Source organism: Dermacentor silvarum, chromosome 5, assembly GCF_013339745.2.
Source record: "Dermacentor silvarum isolate Dsil-2018 chromosome 5, BIME_Dsil_1.4, whole genome shotgun sequence".
Taxonomy (NCBI): domain Eukaryota; kingdom Metazoa; phylum Arthropoda; class Arachnida; order Ixodida; family Ixodidae; genus Dermacentor; species Dermacentor silvarum.
This window is the reverse complement of record NC_051158.1, coordinates 24,040,983-24,059,235: the sequence shown is the minus strand read 5'-3', so window position 1 is coordinate 24,059,235 and position 18,253 is coordinate 24,040,983.

The following is an 18,253-nucleotide window of genomic DNA, read 5'->3' as shown; positions in this document are numbered from 1 at the left end:
CGCCGTCGCCGTCGCCATTGCCGTCGCCGTCGCCGTGAGGTTCCGTATGACGTCAATGGAGATGAAATCGTCGCCGCGCGCCGCCGAACGCTGTATGTGCGAGTGAAAGGGCGCGAGGGACGCGCGCTTTCACGGGGAGTGAACGCACGGCGGAGAACAAACGCGCGTTCTGCGCCGTGCTCGCTTAAGGGCTGCAGAAGTAGGCGTCTCTTTCCTGCTTTACAATCACCATATATGTAGAGCAAACGCGCCTTCTTCTGACGCACGAAAGGCCGTGGGGGGGGGGGGGGGGGGGGGGGCAGGGAAGGCAGGCGACGTTTAGCTGCGGCACCAAGTGCCTATTTATATCAGAGGTTCCGCCAACAGTCACCAACGCCGCACGCATTTTGTGCGAACGCGGGCAAAACGCCGACGGCGTCGACAACAGTGCTGTGTGTTGCCGGTGCTGCTGCATGTCCAAGTTTGTACAGCGGATAAAACTACTATCCTTACTCCGTATAGCTCTCTACTATGTTGCTATCGCAATTGATGCTTCGCCTTTCGGGTGAAACTGCGACAACTTTTTGATTCACTGACTGATCGACCGTATGAAAAGAAGGACAGCGGTTGGTGTCTGAGGATAAAAATTTTAGGGGCGAAGCTCCTTAGGGCGGCACCCGTTCGTCCCTCGTCGTAGTAGTAGTGTGTAACCAGTCTGAGAAAAATAATTCCGAAGTTGTGTCCGTAGTGCGGAATCGAACCAGGGACCCCTCGCTTCCGAGCGCGCGGCGTTAGCCCACTACGCCACGAAGCACACAGACACAGGCGCCACGATGGCAATAAATACCCAACAATAACGAAAGGCCGCGTTTCTAGCGCGTTTCTAACGCGTTTGTGCTAGCGCGTTACGGCCCGTGTAAGAAGCTGGTGCAAGACGCTCTGGGCCTCTCCGCCTTACCTTCAACGCGTTTCGAACGCGCTGCCCAAGGCGGTGGCAAGTCAAGTTCAAGTCGAGGAGCATTTATGAATACGGGGGGTATACTCTCTCAGCAGTCATGTGATGGCGTCGGCAAACGCGGTGCACGTTCCGGCATGTGTAAATGGCTGCTTAAGACGCTGTGGCCGCTCCCCCTTACTAGAGAGTACTGCACGTCTCTAACGCGTTTGTGCTAGCGTCCCCTTAAGCGGGAGATCCGATGATTCCCTCCGGAGCTTCGCCCACTCATCATAATTCACCCCGTGGATATGCTGTGATTTTTTTTTATATACACGTGTCACACGGTGCATTTTTTCGCCACCGTCGATTCAGACCGGAATCAAAATTTTCCGACCGCGATAGGGTTCCTTCCCTCTCAGCTTGCGCAAAGGAGCCAATTGATGATTATTGTGGTTTATTGGCGCAAGGGCCAGATGTGGCCAAAGAGCGCCAAGACGATGGTAGTGGTTTGATAGTGGTATATGAAGAATGAACTATATGAACACTAGATGTGACATGGCTGTAAAGGGGCCTAAAAACAGTCGCTGTAAAGTGCGTAAAATATATACATAATAAGATTATGGCAATGACTGATTATGTGTACTATGGACATGAACAATGCATTGCGGAGGAATGATGCGACTTAAAATATAAAGATGCTAGACTTGGCCAGAAGCACAAGTGCCTAAACAGAGCCCTTGAAACACAAGGGCCTGGAGGTATGTGCTATAAAGAGAAAAGAACTATCACAGCAACATCCTCTGGAGAGAGGATGTGCTATGAACTTATTGGGCTAATAACATGTAGCACAACATCTTTCAAGAATGCGAGGACTGCATTGGTGCTAAAAAGCGGTTCTTTACCGAGAAACATAGCGGGATGGAGAGGGACACAATAGCGATATGCTAGCGGAAAATGTTTCTTTCTTTCTCTTTCGGCTTCCCGACACTCCAAGAGGACGTGGAGGACGGTGAGCCTCTCGCCACATCTACCACAGGTAGGAGGATCATTGCCATTCAATAGAAAATTGTGAGTACCATATGTGTGTCCTATTCTGAGACGACAGAATAGGACATCAGTTCGTCGTGTTTTAGTTGTACAGGGCCAGAACCCTACCTGTGGCTTAATCAAGTGGAGCTTATTATTTGCTTCGGCGTCCCACAAGCGTTGCCAGTGGCTTCGCAGTTTGTTTCGCAGGAAAGGCTTCAGGTCTGTGGAGGGAATAGCAGCGGCAGGATTAATAGCTTGCGATGTAGTTGATGTGGCCAACTGGTCTGCTAGCACATTGCCGTCGATGCCTCTATGACCAGGCACCCAGCATATTATTACATGTCTATGAGATTGGTATATGTCACACAAGAGTGAGTAAAGCTCAAGAAAAACAGGATTATTATGCTTTTGTAAAGATGTTAGCGCTTTTACAAGACTCAACGAGTCTGTGAATATTATTGCCTTTTGTAGTTTCAATTTGTTTATATGTTTCACTGCAGAAAGTACTGCGTAGGCTTCTGCTGTGAAGATACTTGTTAGGGGGTTCTAATACGTCAGATTTAGAAAAAGAGGGGCCAACAGCCGCATAAGATACGCCAGCATGGGACTTGGATGCGTCGGTGTAGAATTCCGAGCACGAGTACTTCGATTGAAGTTCGCGGAAATGCATTGCAATTTCGAGCTCGGGTGCGTGCTTTGTGACCTCTACAAAGGATAGATCACACTCTATCACGTGCCACTCCCAGGGCGGTGACATCTTAGCTGGAGGCATTAGGCTATGTTCTAGAAGTGGGACATCCATCTCTTCGCTGAGTTCTCTTACACGCAGTGAGAAAGGTCGTCTCACAGAGGGTCGATTATAGAAAAGCGTTGCACACTTCAAATCATTAATGGTTACAGAACAAGGATGTTCCCAATCGGAGTGCACTTTGAGAAAATAAGTGAAGCTGATGTATGTTCTCTGGAGATGGAGTGACCACTCATTGGATTCTACGTATAAGCTTTCGACGGGGCTTGTTCTGAATGCGCCAGTGGCCAGGCGGATGCCTAGGTGGTGGACAGGATCTAGCATTTTTAGCGCGCTCGGGGCGGCAGAGTGATATACTACGGCACCATAGTCCAATCGTGACCGAATGAGGCTCTTGTAAAGATTCATTAGACACTTCCTGTCACTGCCCCAGGATGTGCGAGATAAAAGTTTCAGTAAGTTCATTGTTTTCAGGCATTTCGCCTTGAGATGTTTTATGTGGTGGGTGAAAGTAAGCTTAGAGTCAAGTATGATGCCTAAAAACTTGTGCTCTTTGTTCATAGGTATTTGTTGTCCATACATTTCGATAGTAGGATCTGCAACGAGACCGCTCTTCCTAGTGAAAAGAACACAAGAACTTTTGTGGGGGTTTACTTTGAACCCGTTTTCGTCTGCCCACTTAGACACTTTGTTTAACCCCTGCTGTACTTGTCTCTCGCAAACTGCGAGGTTACAGGACTTGAACCCTATTTGTATATCGTCCACATAGATGGAATAAAAAATAGCGGGTGGTAACGAAGCACGGATTGTGTTCATTTTAACGATAAAGAGTGTGCAGCTGAGCACACCTCCCTGGGGTACACCAGTTTCCTGCACAAAAGGTCGTGATAACACATTGCCAATTCGCACACGGAATGTGCGATTCAGCAGATAACTCTCAATCACATTTAACATATTACCACGTATACCAAAGTGGGAGAGGTCTCTCAGTATTCCAAACCGCCATGTGGTGTCGTAGGCCTTTTCCATGTCTAGAAATACAGACAGAAAGAACTGTTTGTGAATAAAAGCTTCGCGTATCTGCGCCTCAATACGTATCAAATGGTCAGTGGTGGATCGACCCTCGCGAAAACCGCACTGGTATGGGTCAAGCAGTTTGTTTGATTCTAGGAAATGTAGTAGGCGGCGGTTTATCATTTTTTCGAAGACTTTGCAAAGACAGCTAGTTAGTGCTATAGGCCGGTAACTCGAAACAGACGATGGATCCTTGCCCTGTTTCAGGATAGGAATTATAATGGCCTCTTTCCAGGCAGACGGTATCTCGCCGGAAGACCATACAGCGTTATAGAGGGAAAGGAGGGTTTTCTGTGTTTCATGGGGAAGGTGCTTCAGCATTTCATATATGACACGGTCAGCACCTGGTGCAGAATTGTTGCAGCAGTTTAGTGATGCCTGTAGCTCAGCTAATCTTAACGGTTCGTTATATGCCTCGTGTTTTTTGCATTTTCGTTCCAGCTTCTGTCCTTCTATTCTGGCTTTGTATCGTTTAAATGTTTCCGAGTAGTGCGATGAGCTGGACACATGTTCAAAATGTGCGCCCAGGAAGTTCGCTTGGTCTTCCAAGCTGTCGCCCTGTGTGCTTACCAAAGGGAGTGAATATGTTTGTCGTCCTCTTACTTTATTTACCCTGTTCCAGACTTTGGATTCATCTGTATACGAGTTTATACTTGATAAAAACTTCTGCCAGCTCTCTCTTCTGGCCTGTCGGCGCGTTCTCCTGCCTTGAGACTTTACCTTCTTAAAATTGACAAGATTCTCCGCAGTAGGATACTCACGTAGCAGCCCCCATGCTTTGTTCTGTTTCCTACGAGCGCTCCTACATTCGTCGTTCCACCATGGGACACGGCGTCTGCATGCCACACTACTCATTTGGGATATGCATTTAGAAGCGGCATCAATTATGAAGGTAGTGAAATACTCCACAGCAGCATCAATTCCTAACGAAGACATGTCAGCCCAGGAGATACTACTAGTAAGAGTTCGAAATTTCTCCCAATCCGCTGTATCAACCTTCCATCGAGGGGCTTGTGGTGAGGACTCATTTTCTTTGGTTGTTCTCAGTAGTATTGGGAAGTGATCGCTCCCGTAAGGATTTTTGGTAACTTCCCATTTAAGTTCAGAAAATAGAGACGCGGAAGCTATGCTGAGATCAATAGAAGAAAATGTTCTGTTTGCAATACAGTAAAATGTAGGTTCCTTCTTGTTCAGGAGACACGCGCCAGAGGAGAAAAGAAATTGTTCAACAAGACGACCTCGCGCATCGATACGAGAGTCGCCCCACAGACTACTGTGCGCATTGAAATCGCCAAGAACAAGATAGGGTTCTGGCAATTCATCTATAAGGGACTGAAATTCATGTTTATGTAAGTGGTAATGGGGGGGTATGTAAAGTGAGCAGATGGTGATGAGTTTGTTTAGAAGAACAAGTCGAACTGCCACTGCTTCAAGGGGCGTTTGCAGCTGCAAACGTTGACATGCTATGCTTTTGTGAATTACAATGGCAACACCGCCTGATGATGCGATAGCATCATCGCGATCTTTACGAAATGTAACATACTGTCGGAGAAAATTTGTATGTTTCGATTTTAAGTGCGTTTCCTGTACACACAGCACTTTTGGATTGTGTTGGTAAATAAGTTCTTGGACATCGTCGAGGTTCCTAAGAAGGCCTCTGACGTTCCATTGAATGATTTGTGTATCCATAATTAAAGTAAATTGGTGCTGTGTGTACTAAAAAAGGAAATGTTGCTTTAGATTACAGAGCCCTTTCCAGGCCCTGTAACGCGGGATTTGTCCTTTCTGAAGCGGTCGAGGGAACCTCGCCGCTCCTTAGGCGCTTGGTGCGCCGTCGGGATGGGTGTGGTGTCCATTGCTTCTTGTGAAGCGCCGGACACGCGCTCTTGCGAGCGAGAAGTTTCGCGGGAAAGTCTCCCCGCGAAGGACGAGGCATTCGCGCCCACCAGCCCTGAGGTCGATGGGGCTGCCTTTGGGCCCGAGCTGCGCCGGCTGTTGCTAGCGCCAGCAGGGGCCGGTGAGGGTGAGGCAGCCTTGACTGCACCCACCGTGGGAGCTGCTGGCGGGCCTGCGGGTTCGCTACGCGAAGCGCAGGCTGCCACCGAGGACTGTTGTTGTGCCGGCAACCCTACGGTAACCGGGCCTGTTTGCTGGTTGGGTGGAGTAGGCTTAGCGCCTTCCACCCTGGGGGCAGGAGCCACAAGCGACAGCTCGCTGCGCGCGGGCTGGGCAGGTGGCAGTAGCCGCTGCGACGCTGCCCCTTGACGCGCCGCATCAGCATATGTGGTAGTGTGGAATGGTGAGCACCTTTTGCGTGCTTCCCTGAACGATATGTTTTCACGGACTTTCAGTGTTAGGATTTCTTTTTCTTTTTTCCAGCTTGGACAGGAGCGGGAGTATGCTGGATGGTCACCATCGCAATTAACGCAGTGAGGTGTGGCCTCACAATTGTCTGAGGCATGACCTTGTGTTCCACACTTAGCACAGGTGAGTCGACCACGGCAGCTCTGCGAGCCATGGCCAAATCTTTGGCATTGGTAGCATCGCCTAGGATTTGGGATGTATGGTCTTACGGGTGTCTTTGTGTACCCTGTTTCAATGCTTTGTGGCAAAACGCTCAATTCAAAGGTAAGTATCAGGTGTTTCGTGCGAATTTCTTTATTGTCCCGTCTCATAACAATGCGCTGCACATTCGTGACATTTTGTTCCTTCCATCCTTCCAACAGTTCGGTTTCAGATAGGTCGATGAGGTCTGCTTCAGATACTACCCCCCGTACTGTGTTCATTGATCGATGCGGTGAAACGGAAACTGGGACATCACCAAAAGTAACAAGCTTGCCGAGTCTGTTGTATTGCTCCTTATCCCGTAGCTCAAGCAGAAGATCCCCGCTTGGCATTTTGGTGACTTTGTAGCCAGGACCTAGCGTGTTGGTCAAGCTTTTTGCAACTACAAATGGGGATATGGTTCTTGCTAGTTTTTCGGTTCTTTCACTATGTACTACTTGGAATCGGGGGAAAATGTCTTTTGGTCTGGTGAACAAGTTCAGAATCTCATCGGTGCGTCCCCTCTTCTGAGGGAGACGATCAAGAAGTCGGGGAAAAGCGGGTGTTCCCATAGCAGTTTGGTGTATTTCGGCAGCAATGGCAGCCACCCACCACGGAGTCCAACAAGGGGACGCTGCAGCACTTAACGTGTAAGGCTGCAGGCGCCAGCCGTACATTGCCGCTATAACCTTATATATAAACCCAAGGGAGGGCACCTACACAAGGTTAACCCAAGCCGCCTATGGAAATTGAGGAAGTAACAGAAGAGAAGAGATGACAGGACAGTGAAGACAGAAAAATAGAGCAGAGAAAGATCGGAGAGGGGGACAGGAAAAGGCGACCACCGATTTCCCCCGGGTGGGTCAGTCCGGGGGTGCCGTCTACGTGAAGCGGAGGCCAAAGAGGCGTGTTGCCTCCGCCGAGGGGCCATGAAGGTCCGAACACCCGGCATCGGCTCAACCCCCAGGATCCTCTTTTCCCCGGACACGGCTAAGCCGCGCACGGCTACACGCGGGAGGGGCCAACCCCCATGTGCTCGGGTCCGTGGTGTCGCAACACACCAAACGCCTGCTGACGCAGACGCCCCTGCGGGGAAAGGAGCCAATTGGGATCGAAAAATTCCATCCCGGTAGGACTCGAGCACGATAGAAAATGCACCGTGTGAAACCCGTCTTGGTGATCACGAGTTCACTCGCTACGCTCAAACAGTGCTCGTACGGGACATAGCTTTCTTAAAGTCCTTTAGTATGAAACCCGCCAGCAGCAAACACTTCAACCAACCAACTAATGTATTAATGCAGTTAATGTGGTTCCGGCACCAGTGCGCAAGTGTTACTGCTACGCCGCACAGCTGAACGGGCCTGTGGTCGCGGCCGCACTTGTGGTTTGTTGTATGACTAGCGATAGCTTAAAAGGCTTGCACACAGGTCAAAATTCTTGTCACTGCTGTTCTGCGTTAAAGTTTAATTATTATCTTAGCAAAATATTCGAACGGCAGTTCAAGAAATAGCCGGAATAGCATTTATGGTTGCGTAAGATACGCTGCATTCGACACTGTACTACAGCCTTGGCTCCAATAGCAGTATCAGCTGTGACTCTAGCCATTGAAGTGTACTCCTTGAATCAATGAATCTAAAGAACCACAAACAAGCTCCAACAACAAACACGCAGTGCGCGGGCCCTTTGCTGTAAAACAGAGACGAACGAGCCGTCTTCATGAATTTGGTCTGATAATGCAAATGCTGGGCCAACTGGCAAATAAAGGAAGTCAAGTGGCCTTGCTAAAGAAGACAATGTCGACGTGCATGGTTCTTCAAATTATTTATAGATTGAATGTTGATTATGTGTGCTTCATGTTTATTACTAACCTAATTCGTATCTTAACCATATCGTATTTCACGCGAAGTTGGTGGCGTGGAGCAGAGGTAGAATACCCGGCCTCAAATCTGAAGGTCGTAATTCCGAATCCTACTCCAGTCCACTACATTTTTATGCATGCAGTGGTGCCTGACACCGGCAAGGAAAAAAATATATTGCCGAGAGCTAGTGGGGCTATCCTACTTCAGGTGCAACTAAACTAGGAAGGCCCACTAATCTTCATCAAAGTAACACCCTCACCAGAACAGGAATTGGCCTCCCTGGTGCAGTATTCGGCCACTACCTCCCTCATGACTCCGACAATTAACCCATGGCCCTCAGTCCCCAGTGGCTGCGGAGCACCTGACCAAGGCGGCGCTTAAACATGCTACTGCAGAGGGCGGAGGGTGGTAAGAATCTCTGGGTCTGGACAGGCCGCCAATGGAAACTGAACCTGGAAACGTTCAACACGCGCACCCTCTCGAGTGAGGCTAGCTTAGCAGGGCTATTTCAAGAATTATCAGGCATTGCCTGGTATATTATTGGCCTCAGTGAGGCTAGAAGTACTGGTGAGGCTTACACATTGCTGACTAACGGCCACGTCCTCTGCTACAGAGGTCTTCCAGATAATAGAGAATCCCGGGTAGGATTTCTAGTCCATAAGTACACCGAGCCTTGAGGAACTCCCGACGTAACTGGTGAATATTGTGAAGACATACCGTTCAGAACAACAGCCTGTTACCGCAATGACAAATATTCGGCAATCCACGCTGTTATTTTATCAACCAATTTATAAGCTTTTAATTTGGAGAGTAGGAGTCTATGTGCGACTACATCAAATGCGTTACGGAAATCTAAGAAAACGCAGTCCACAACTTGTTGCTCATCAATTGCCGAGGCTAAGTCGTGAATAAACTGTATACCAACTGCGTATTGCAAGATAAACCACGCCTGAAACCATCTTGGCTGGCGCTTATGAGAATATGTTTGCTTAAATGGGCCATAACAACACTAAATATTACATGCTCCATGTTTTTGCAGGTTATAGCAGTTCAGGAAACGGGTCGGTAGTTCTGAACGGAGTTTCGTACACCACTCTTATGAATGGGCACGACTCGCGATAACTTCTTACAAGCAGGCATCTCGATTTCATTGAGGGACTTCTGGAACAACCGGGTGAAATAAAAGCACAGCGCGTCCGTACAATTCCTTATGATAGCGGCAGGAATGTCATCAGGGCCGCACGCCTTAGCCTGGTTCACATCTTTTAATAATTTACGGATACCATCGACACAAAGGGTGACTTCCCGTATTCCGTCTATTTCAACTGGTAATTCAAAACAGGCCGCACGTGAGCTACACGGCAAAAACACACAAAAAAAGTAACGCCTAAAAATTTCAACTTTAGTCTCATTATCATGAATAATTGTTTCATCGTTTTTCAAAGCAGGTATCGATCTGTTGTCCTTGCCATTACGCTTCACATCCCTCCAAAATTATTTATTATCCTTAACAAGTATTTCTCTTAGGTTAGAAAAATACAAGTGGTTAATGACGTCGGGCTTTTGTCTAAATTCATTATTTATTCCTTTGAGCAAGGCCAAATGCTCTGGCAAATTAGATGCCTTGTATCTTTGATAATTTCGTCGCTGTCCTCGAACTAGGGCACGTAACTCTGTGTTAAACCAGGGTTTGTCTCGAGCTCTCCTACTTATTATACAACTCGTGATGGGACAAAAGCTTCACGTAGTTCAAACATTTTCAGTTTAAAAGTATTGCAAAGTTGTTTGATATTTAGATTATCTGCGAGTGCATACAACTATTTGCAGGGGTTTTCTCACTTAAATATGTTATTTTTGGCACAGCGGTCCGCATTCCGACGCTCTTCGAGCCACATTTTGCTCGTTTCTGCACATTTCAGAGTATCTTCTCGCTTCATTTGCGCAAAGCAAAACTGCGGCCTTCAACGCAAATGGGTGAAGAAGCTTCTCGATCCCATTATGGCATTTAGACAGTTCGATGGCACCGCAAAGCTTCTCCGCTTTGCGATCAACATAGCTACAATAATCACATGACGGCAACTGATAGCTACATTCAACATAGCAACATATCTACATTCGTCTCCTGACGGCAACTGACCAATCGGCGGCGCGGCGGCGAAGAGAAAAGGGCTGCGGTACTTTCCTGGTTCCAGTGACTTTAGGGGTCGATGGGGCCGAGCTGTAACTTAGGCCATTGCGCCGAACATTATCTGGTCGCGCCGTTGGGCAGAGTGTCAACACCTAAAGGATATTTCTAACACCGTGGAACTAGCCCAAGAAAGGTATCTCGCGAAAACTGACTGATTACAAAAAAAAATGTGGGTGTTCTTGCCTTTCTACATGATTAAGTATTGTTTGCAGCCCAATCCCACAAACGTTTAGCACTGGAATAGGTCTTAAAACCCCACTAAGTATGATGATAGTTAAAATCCCTTGCAGAATTTATTTCTTTTCTACAGGACGTAATTACTGCATCAAGAAAACTTGTATTCCGAATACCTTCGGGAAAATAAACCTTAGCTGGCATCAGTGGGACGCAGCCTGGAATGGCAATGTCTACAGCATAGAATTTCCCTTCTGAAGTCATAACCTGTAAAACCATTTCAGCAAGGTGCGAAATTCTTGATGTCGATGAAATAAATAGCAAAGCCTGCACCAGAAGAGGGATGGCCTAAACGAAATGCGCGGTAATTTCTATAGTTAAATGTTATTTCTGCTGACAGCAAGATTCTTGCAATAGAATAATATCAGTGGAATGTTGAGTACACAGGTAAAATATGTCAATATCAGCGGAATCAATGGAACGGCCATTCCAGCGTAATATCTTAGTGTAGCTGTGTTGAGGTAGAACCAGCAGTAGTAACTTCCCTGTCCAGGGTACTACGATCCTTCAAAAATGTTTTTAGAAATAATCTTTTAGGGGCGAAGCTCCTTATAGCGGCACCCGTTCGTCCCCGCCATCGTAGAAGTAGTGTGTAACCAGTCTGAGAAAAATGAGAAAAAAATTCCGAAGTTGTGTCCGTAGCGCGGAATCGAACCAGGGACCCCTCGCTTCCGAGCGCGCGGCGTTAGCCCACTACGCCACGAAGCGGACATGGACACACGCACCACGATGGCAATAAATACCCAACATTAACGAAAGGCCGCGTTTCTAGCGCGTTTCTAACGCGTTTGTGCTAGCGCGTTACGGCCCGTGTAAAAAGCTGGTGTAAGACGCTGTGGCCTCTCCGCCTTACCTTCAACGCGTTTCGAACGCGCGGCCCAAAGCGGTGGCAAGTCAAGTTCAAGTTGATAAGTGGTTCTTGAGGGAAAGGGAAAGGTTGGCGCTATCTTCTGCAGCCCTTGAGGGAGCACGGCTCAGCACCAATCAAGTCGAGGAGCGTTTATGAATACGGGGGGTATACTCTCTCAGCAGTCATGTGATGGCGTCGGCAAACGCGGTGCACGTTCCGGCATGTGTAAATGGCTGCGTAAGACGCTGTGGCCGCTCCCCCTTACTAGAGAGTACTGCTCGTTTCTAACGCGTTTGTGCTAGCGTCCCCTTAAGCGGGAGATCCGATGATTCCCTCCGAAGCTTCGGCCACTCATCATTATTCACGCCGTGGATATGCTGTGATTTTTTTCTGATGCTTCTTTTTCTTTATCATGTGTCGCACGGCGATTAAGAGCACGGTAGTTAATGTCCATGTGTGTTTCTTATGAGCCACAGTCTGAACTCCAATCTGATTCCTATTCTGCATGATACACAGGAGGGGTTTCGTTAAGCCGAATGTTAGAATGCCCTGGTCCTGATGTATCCGCATCATTCTCATCTAAAGACAATGAAAGTCTAGAGACCACAGTTGGGCAGGCAACTGTGGGTGCAAGCGAAGCATATTAAGCTCATCGAGGCGCTGACACGTACTGATAATGTCTGCGACGGTAGTGGGGTTCAGCGCTACAAGAGCATTGAATGTCAGAGTCGCGAGACCCTTGAGCAGGTGACGTACACGGTCACTCCCTGCCATCGAGGTGTTCACGCGGCGGCAGAGGGCGAGGACGTCCTCTATGTACGAAGTGTCCGACTCGCCCGAGTGCTGAACACGCTCAGCAAGCTTCTTCTTGGCGATCTCTGGGCGGACAGAAGAGTTCGCGAAAATCTGACGTAGGTGGTGTTTAAACATGCTCCAGTTGATGAAATCGAGCTCATGGTTGTAAAACCAAGTTCTTGCGACGCCGGTGAGGTAGAAGGCGACGTGCCCAAGTTTTGCAGATTCATTCCAGTGGTTAAAGTCACTCACGCGATCGTATTGCTCCAACCAGTCTTCAACGTCTTCACCGCGAAGTCCAGCAAACACCGGTGGATCCTTCTGAGGGGTGGTAACCGTCCAAGCAGAGGTTTCCGCCGGAGCAGGCAAGGTGGATGTCGCGGTAATGGCCTGCTGGTCTTGGGACATGGTCGAGTGCAGTTGGCAGAGGCGGCGACCCGAGCAGTCATGTAGCGTAGGTGAAGCTCGACAGAGACCGACACGGGAGGACGAAGGAACCGGACAGCACACTGCACCACATGTTAGATAAGGTTTAGGCAGTCAGACTCTTCTTTATTCTCTCAAGCGAGAGCCTCACCACCAGTTCCCAAAACGGTGATGATGAGTATGTACGGATGACAATATGAAGCGTTTGAATAATTCTCACATTATATATATATATATATATATATATATATATATATATATATATATATATATACTTAGTGACGTCACCACGCCTTCAAATATAAAATGGAGACGCATCTAGCAACTCATTGCGTTATTACTAAGACTGTCATGGGGAGAAAACGGCAATTAAAGACACCAGAAGAACAGCGTGAATACAGTAGTAGTAGTAGTAGTGATTTTATTGAAGAAGAAAGTGACGCTTATTAAAATCACTACTACTACTACTACTGTATTCACGCTGTTCTTCTGGTGTCTTTAATTGCCGTTTTCTCCCCATGACAGTCTTAGTAATAACGCAATGAGTTGCTAGATGCGTCTCCATTTTATATTTGAAGGCGCTCAACCATGTATGGTGTTTGATGCAGCTTCGCTGGACATTCACGTTCGCAGGGCAGGATGGCGGCCAATTTTTTTATTTCCTTTTAATATGTTCCAGCTTGTTAGTAAGGTCCTTTATTAGTCCTTTCATAGTCCTTTAATATTGAAACCCGCAAGCAGCAAACACCTCAACCAACCAACCAACCAATCTATTAATACAGTTAATGTACTGCCGGCACCAGCGTGCAAGTGTTGGTGCTACGCCGAGCAGCTGAATGTGCCTGTGGTCGCCGCCGCACTTACTTGTGGTTCGTCGTATAACTAGCGATAGTTTAGAAGCACTGCACAAAGGTCAAAATTCTTGTCAATGCTTCTTTTTCTTTATGATTTAGATCTATATTTGCGAAATATTGCAAGGGCAGTCACAGAAATAACCAGAACCTCATTTATGGTTGCGCAAGATAGCCTGCATTCAGCAAAGTGCCAACCTTTAGCTCCATCAACAATCATATACTCTATGTTGTTATGTAGTGCACCCCTTTGATCTATAAATCTGAGAATTGTATACAATCTCCGCCCACAAAAATGCCGAACACGAGACATTTACCTCTGAAACAGAGCAGAGCCAGCGGTCCGCTCACAGCTTAATGAATTTGCTCTGATAATCTAAATACTGGGCTAATTGGAAAAACGTAGAGGGTAGCTTTAGCATACGCTAAATAAGATGAAGGCGAGAATCTGCGTGCTCAGAAGACATTCATTAAATTCCTTGACATTCTCAATCGAATACGTTGTTACTTCCTATTGTTTTCTCCCACCAAAGGTCGTGGGTTCGGCTCCCACCAAAGGTCATCGGTTTGAGCGCCTTAATTCATTATAGTGCAAGCGCTCATCCGCATCATTGTGCGAAAGTATAATAAAAAAAAATTGAATTGAATAAAAAAAATAAAGTAGCTTCACGGCCATGCTCCGGCCAACACCGCCATTGCGTCTCTGCAAGCTCCTCCCCCCAATTTGCGCGAGATCATTAAAGAAGAACCGGCGTCCATGACAAGTGTCACATGTGCCCTGTCCCCTGTGCCAGTTTGTGCGCCATCTTATGCAGAGGTTGCACCGCGGCCACCGATACCAGTTCCATCTGCACCTGCTGCCGTTGTCTGCGACCACCTGGCCTGCATGGCAGCGAAGGCCCCCTTACGACTCTACCTGGCTCCCTTCCCGCCCAGTATGTTTCCACTCTGGCATACGTGGTCATATAGCTCGTTTCCGCCGCCGGCGCCAGCAAGATGAACCACGTGGCTACTCCGCCTCTGAGACAGACTAAGTGCCCAAATCTGACACCTGAGTTCCAGGACCATATATATCCTCGTCACGTCACTCGCCCACACGCCCGCTGTCCCAAGTCATATCCCGGACTTCTCGCTCACCGCGTCGTCGTTCCCCGTCACCGTTCTGCCGTACTTCATCACCCTTGCGTCCTGCCTCCAATTCCCTCGACAACCATTTGGAAAACTATATAGAAGCAGCAGTTTTTGCAGGAGAAACAGCTTGTTCGCGCACTGTCACAATTCCTCCTGCTCATCCGACAAATTTACTCGCTGTTTGTGTGCAAGGTGTTTCCGTCGATGTCCTTATAGACACTGGCGCCGCCATATATGTTTTTCATCGCGAACTATGCTTCCGTCTACGAAAAGTGCAAACTCCGTAGGTTGGCCCCGTCTTGTGTGGCGCCAATGACAGTCCGATTTATCCTACCGGACAGTGTACCACGCGTTTCCCCTTCGACGGAATTCGCCATCGTATACAGCTCACTGTGCTTTCGTCGTGCGCTCATCCGATCATCTTAAGCAGGCTGTCTCGCGCTGCGTTTAAATACAAGGGCTCTGCCTTCGCACCGGGCGTCGTCTTACAATATCTTAATTAAGGTAGGATCAATTGAGGCACTCGAGCCCACGGCCTTTGTTGGTGGCACCATCTGTCATGGTGGCTTCATGAATCTTTCTAATGCGTTGTTAGACCCTATTGTTTTCTCCCATCAAAGTTGGTTCGACTCCCACGAAAGGTCGTGGGTTCAAGTGCCTTAATTACCTCTACCTTAATTAACGTTGCCTTAATTACCTTTGCTTTAGGTGACACCAAAGGTCGTTGGTGCCAGTGGTTTAATTAATTCTATCTTATTTAAGGTGGAGGTAATTAGGGCACTCGAACCCACGACCTTAACCGTTCGAGCAAGCTGAATTCCACTTTGTGGGTCAATATGGGCACACCAAATGGAGCACCCACGACTGAAACCAATTTGCCACGGTCTCATAACCACGTTCTTCATCAGCCAATAATCAATGCAGTCGTGTAAAATACTTTTGATAAGTTTTACCAGGCTACATGTAGGAGATATCGGTCAAATGTTATCTAAGGCGTAACCAGCACCTTGCTTTTTTAATAATGGGATTACTTTTGCGAGTCTCCATTCCAGAGGAATCTTCGAAATGCTAACGGAATGGTTTAGCATGGTAGGCAATGTGTAAGGCGATATCTCAAATAATCGCCTAAACGAAATGCACGGTAATTTCTAAAGGGAAATCTCTTTTCTTCTTACAGCAAAGTTCTTCCAATACAATAATAACAGCGGGGGACTGTTGAGTCCAGAGGTGAAATACAGTCAGTAGCACCGGAATAAATGCAACGCCCATTCCAGTGCAATATTTTTAGTGTAGCTAAGTTGAGGTAAGACCAGCAGTAGCAACTGATCTGTCCAGGGTACTATCCTTCAAGAATTTCTTTTTTGGATTAATCCCTTTCTCACACTCTTTTTCTTTATTCTATGTAGCATTGTACATCCTTGCGTTACAGGAGACGCACATTGTTTAAGAGCACGGGAGTCGAGTTCCATGGGTGTGTCTTGTGAGCCACAATCTGAACTCCAAGTCTAATTCCCGTTCTGCATGATACAAAGAAGGGGTTCCATTGAGCCGAATGTTAGAATGGCCTGGTTTCGATGTATCCGCATCATTCGCATATACCATCTGACGGGCAACCATCTGAAAGAGTTCAGTCATTTGTGCAGTCACCAATTGTGCCAATAACTCCGAGAGGCTCACAAATAGATTATTTATTGCTTTCTGCATTGCCATCTCTATTGTCGACGCTATGAGATCTAAGAGCGATGAGTTTACCACATGAGACAGACGAGCTGCTGCACCGGCATATTATCGCTCTACAATAATATGTCACTAGCTTCACATCTCGAGAATAATCTCTTTTGCTCAATTATCTCTGGAAGTTGTAATTTCTGGACAATCGCAGAGCAGTTAGTATAGTCAGCCGAGTGAGAACAAGTGCGCAGACAACAATGTTCTTCCTGTGATTAATTCTTTTGTTTCATAGTTTTCGCCACATTTTCTACAGCGACAAACCGATCGACATCCGTTAATGCTATGCCCATAGCGCGCACACTTCAAACATTCGATTGGGCGTGGAGATGGCGATTCAACCCTGTAAATGAGTGGCCACGCTTTCATCTCGGTCGGGCGAGTTGTGCCAGCGACAGTAACAATGACTGACCCTGTGGGGATCTTCTGGTTCTCAGATAAACGAGAGCAACGAAATGCAGACACGGCACCGGCTACAGAAAATAGTTCTAAAATGTCGGAAAGAATAAGGCTCGAGTCGACCGCACGAACTGGTCCTTCAACGCAAGCTAAGTCTGAAGGAATAGAGCCACTCACCGTATATGAGGCCAACGCTGTACATTTTAGAAAGTCAGCGTTACAGGCCTGCTCTGTCGAACAGCAGAGAAGGCCCCCGCGACCGCACTGGCGTACTTTGGTGATCAATTGGTAATGAAGTGTCGCCTTCCAAAGGATTTATTGAACAATGTTAGGGTCTTTAATTCGATATAACTGTGGTACCTGATCGGCAATACGACCACAGGAACGCTGCTCAGTCCGCTGCGCGAAAAAATGTCAATTGGCAAATTATTAGGTGCAAGAGAAGCCAACCAGGCAGTGTCTGCGTGGCCGGTAGAAGAAACAGAGATCAGTCTGGTGCGCCTAGGTGAATCACCGCTCGATACTCAGCCGTACCCCCTTGAGGGTACACTAAGACACCAGGAAATGTCCTCTCCAGTCAAACGGTGTAAGTCGACGTCCGCGTCCTCGCAGAACGGCCAAAGGCGCATAGCGATTTCCGAAGAGTGCTACACGGCAACCTTTTCTCTACCTGTGGGCGAGGCCCCCAGCTAAGTGTAAATACACTTCGAACTCCACCCTGCGTTCGACAACGCGCTTAGTCTTGCTATTCTCCTTGGGCCTAGTGTGTCCCCGCGATTCACTCTCTGGAACTTTCGTGTTCCTGACTTGAGTTCCAAGTGTTTCACTGAGTGGTTCATTTTTTTTTCTTTATTTCTTACTTGCGCCGGGCCCTCGTGCTTGGCTCTTCGTCGTCCTCGTCTTTTTCCAAAAGCATGGCGCACACGTCCGCATGCTCTTGGTCATCGCGTTATGTTTGTTCTTCGGTGTACTTGGCCTCGCACACTTCACACGTCACAGAGACATAGCTTTCGTATTGACCCTTTTCACGGAGATCCCGTGGGCGCCGCCATGTTTGATCACGTGCTGACAGGTCCATTGCTTGCCCCAGCTGCCTCTGTTGCCCTTGTTTACAGTGGATGCGCATGACGGCTGGTCCGGCTCATCAAACCTTTGTTTCGGCGGATTTTTCAGACTGTTACTGGATGGAAGGCGAGAACCTTCAGCGACAGTTTCGTATGCGTTAGCGCTCTTGAAGCTCGTTATTCTTTGTCCAAACGGTGCAACCAGCGTATAGCGCTGGTTGTGCTAGAAGCGGGGCTAGAAATGCATTCCAAGCTGTCCATTTTTACTTAAATCATGGTCAGTGTCTTATTCTCTGCGTTCTTTGTTTACTAATCCCTTCGAAGCAGCGGTTTGTCATGTTTCTGAATCAGTAACGTTCCTCGGTTCGGTCGCTATCTGACCGTTTATTAAATGCGAAGCAATTCTTGGCGAACATT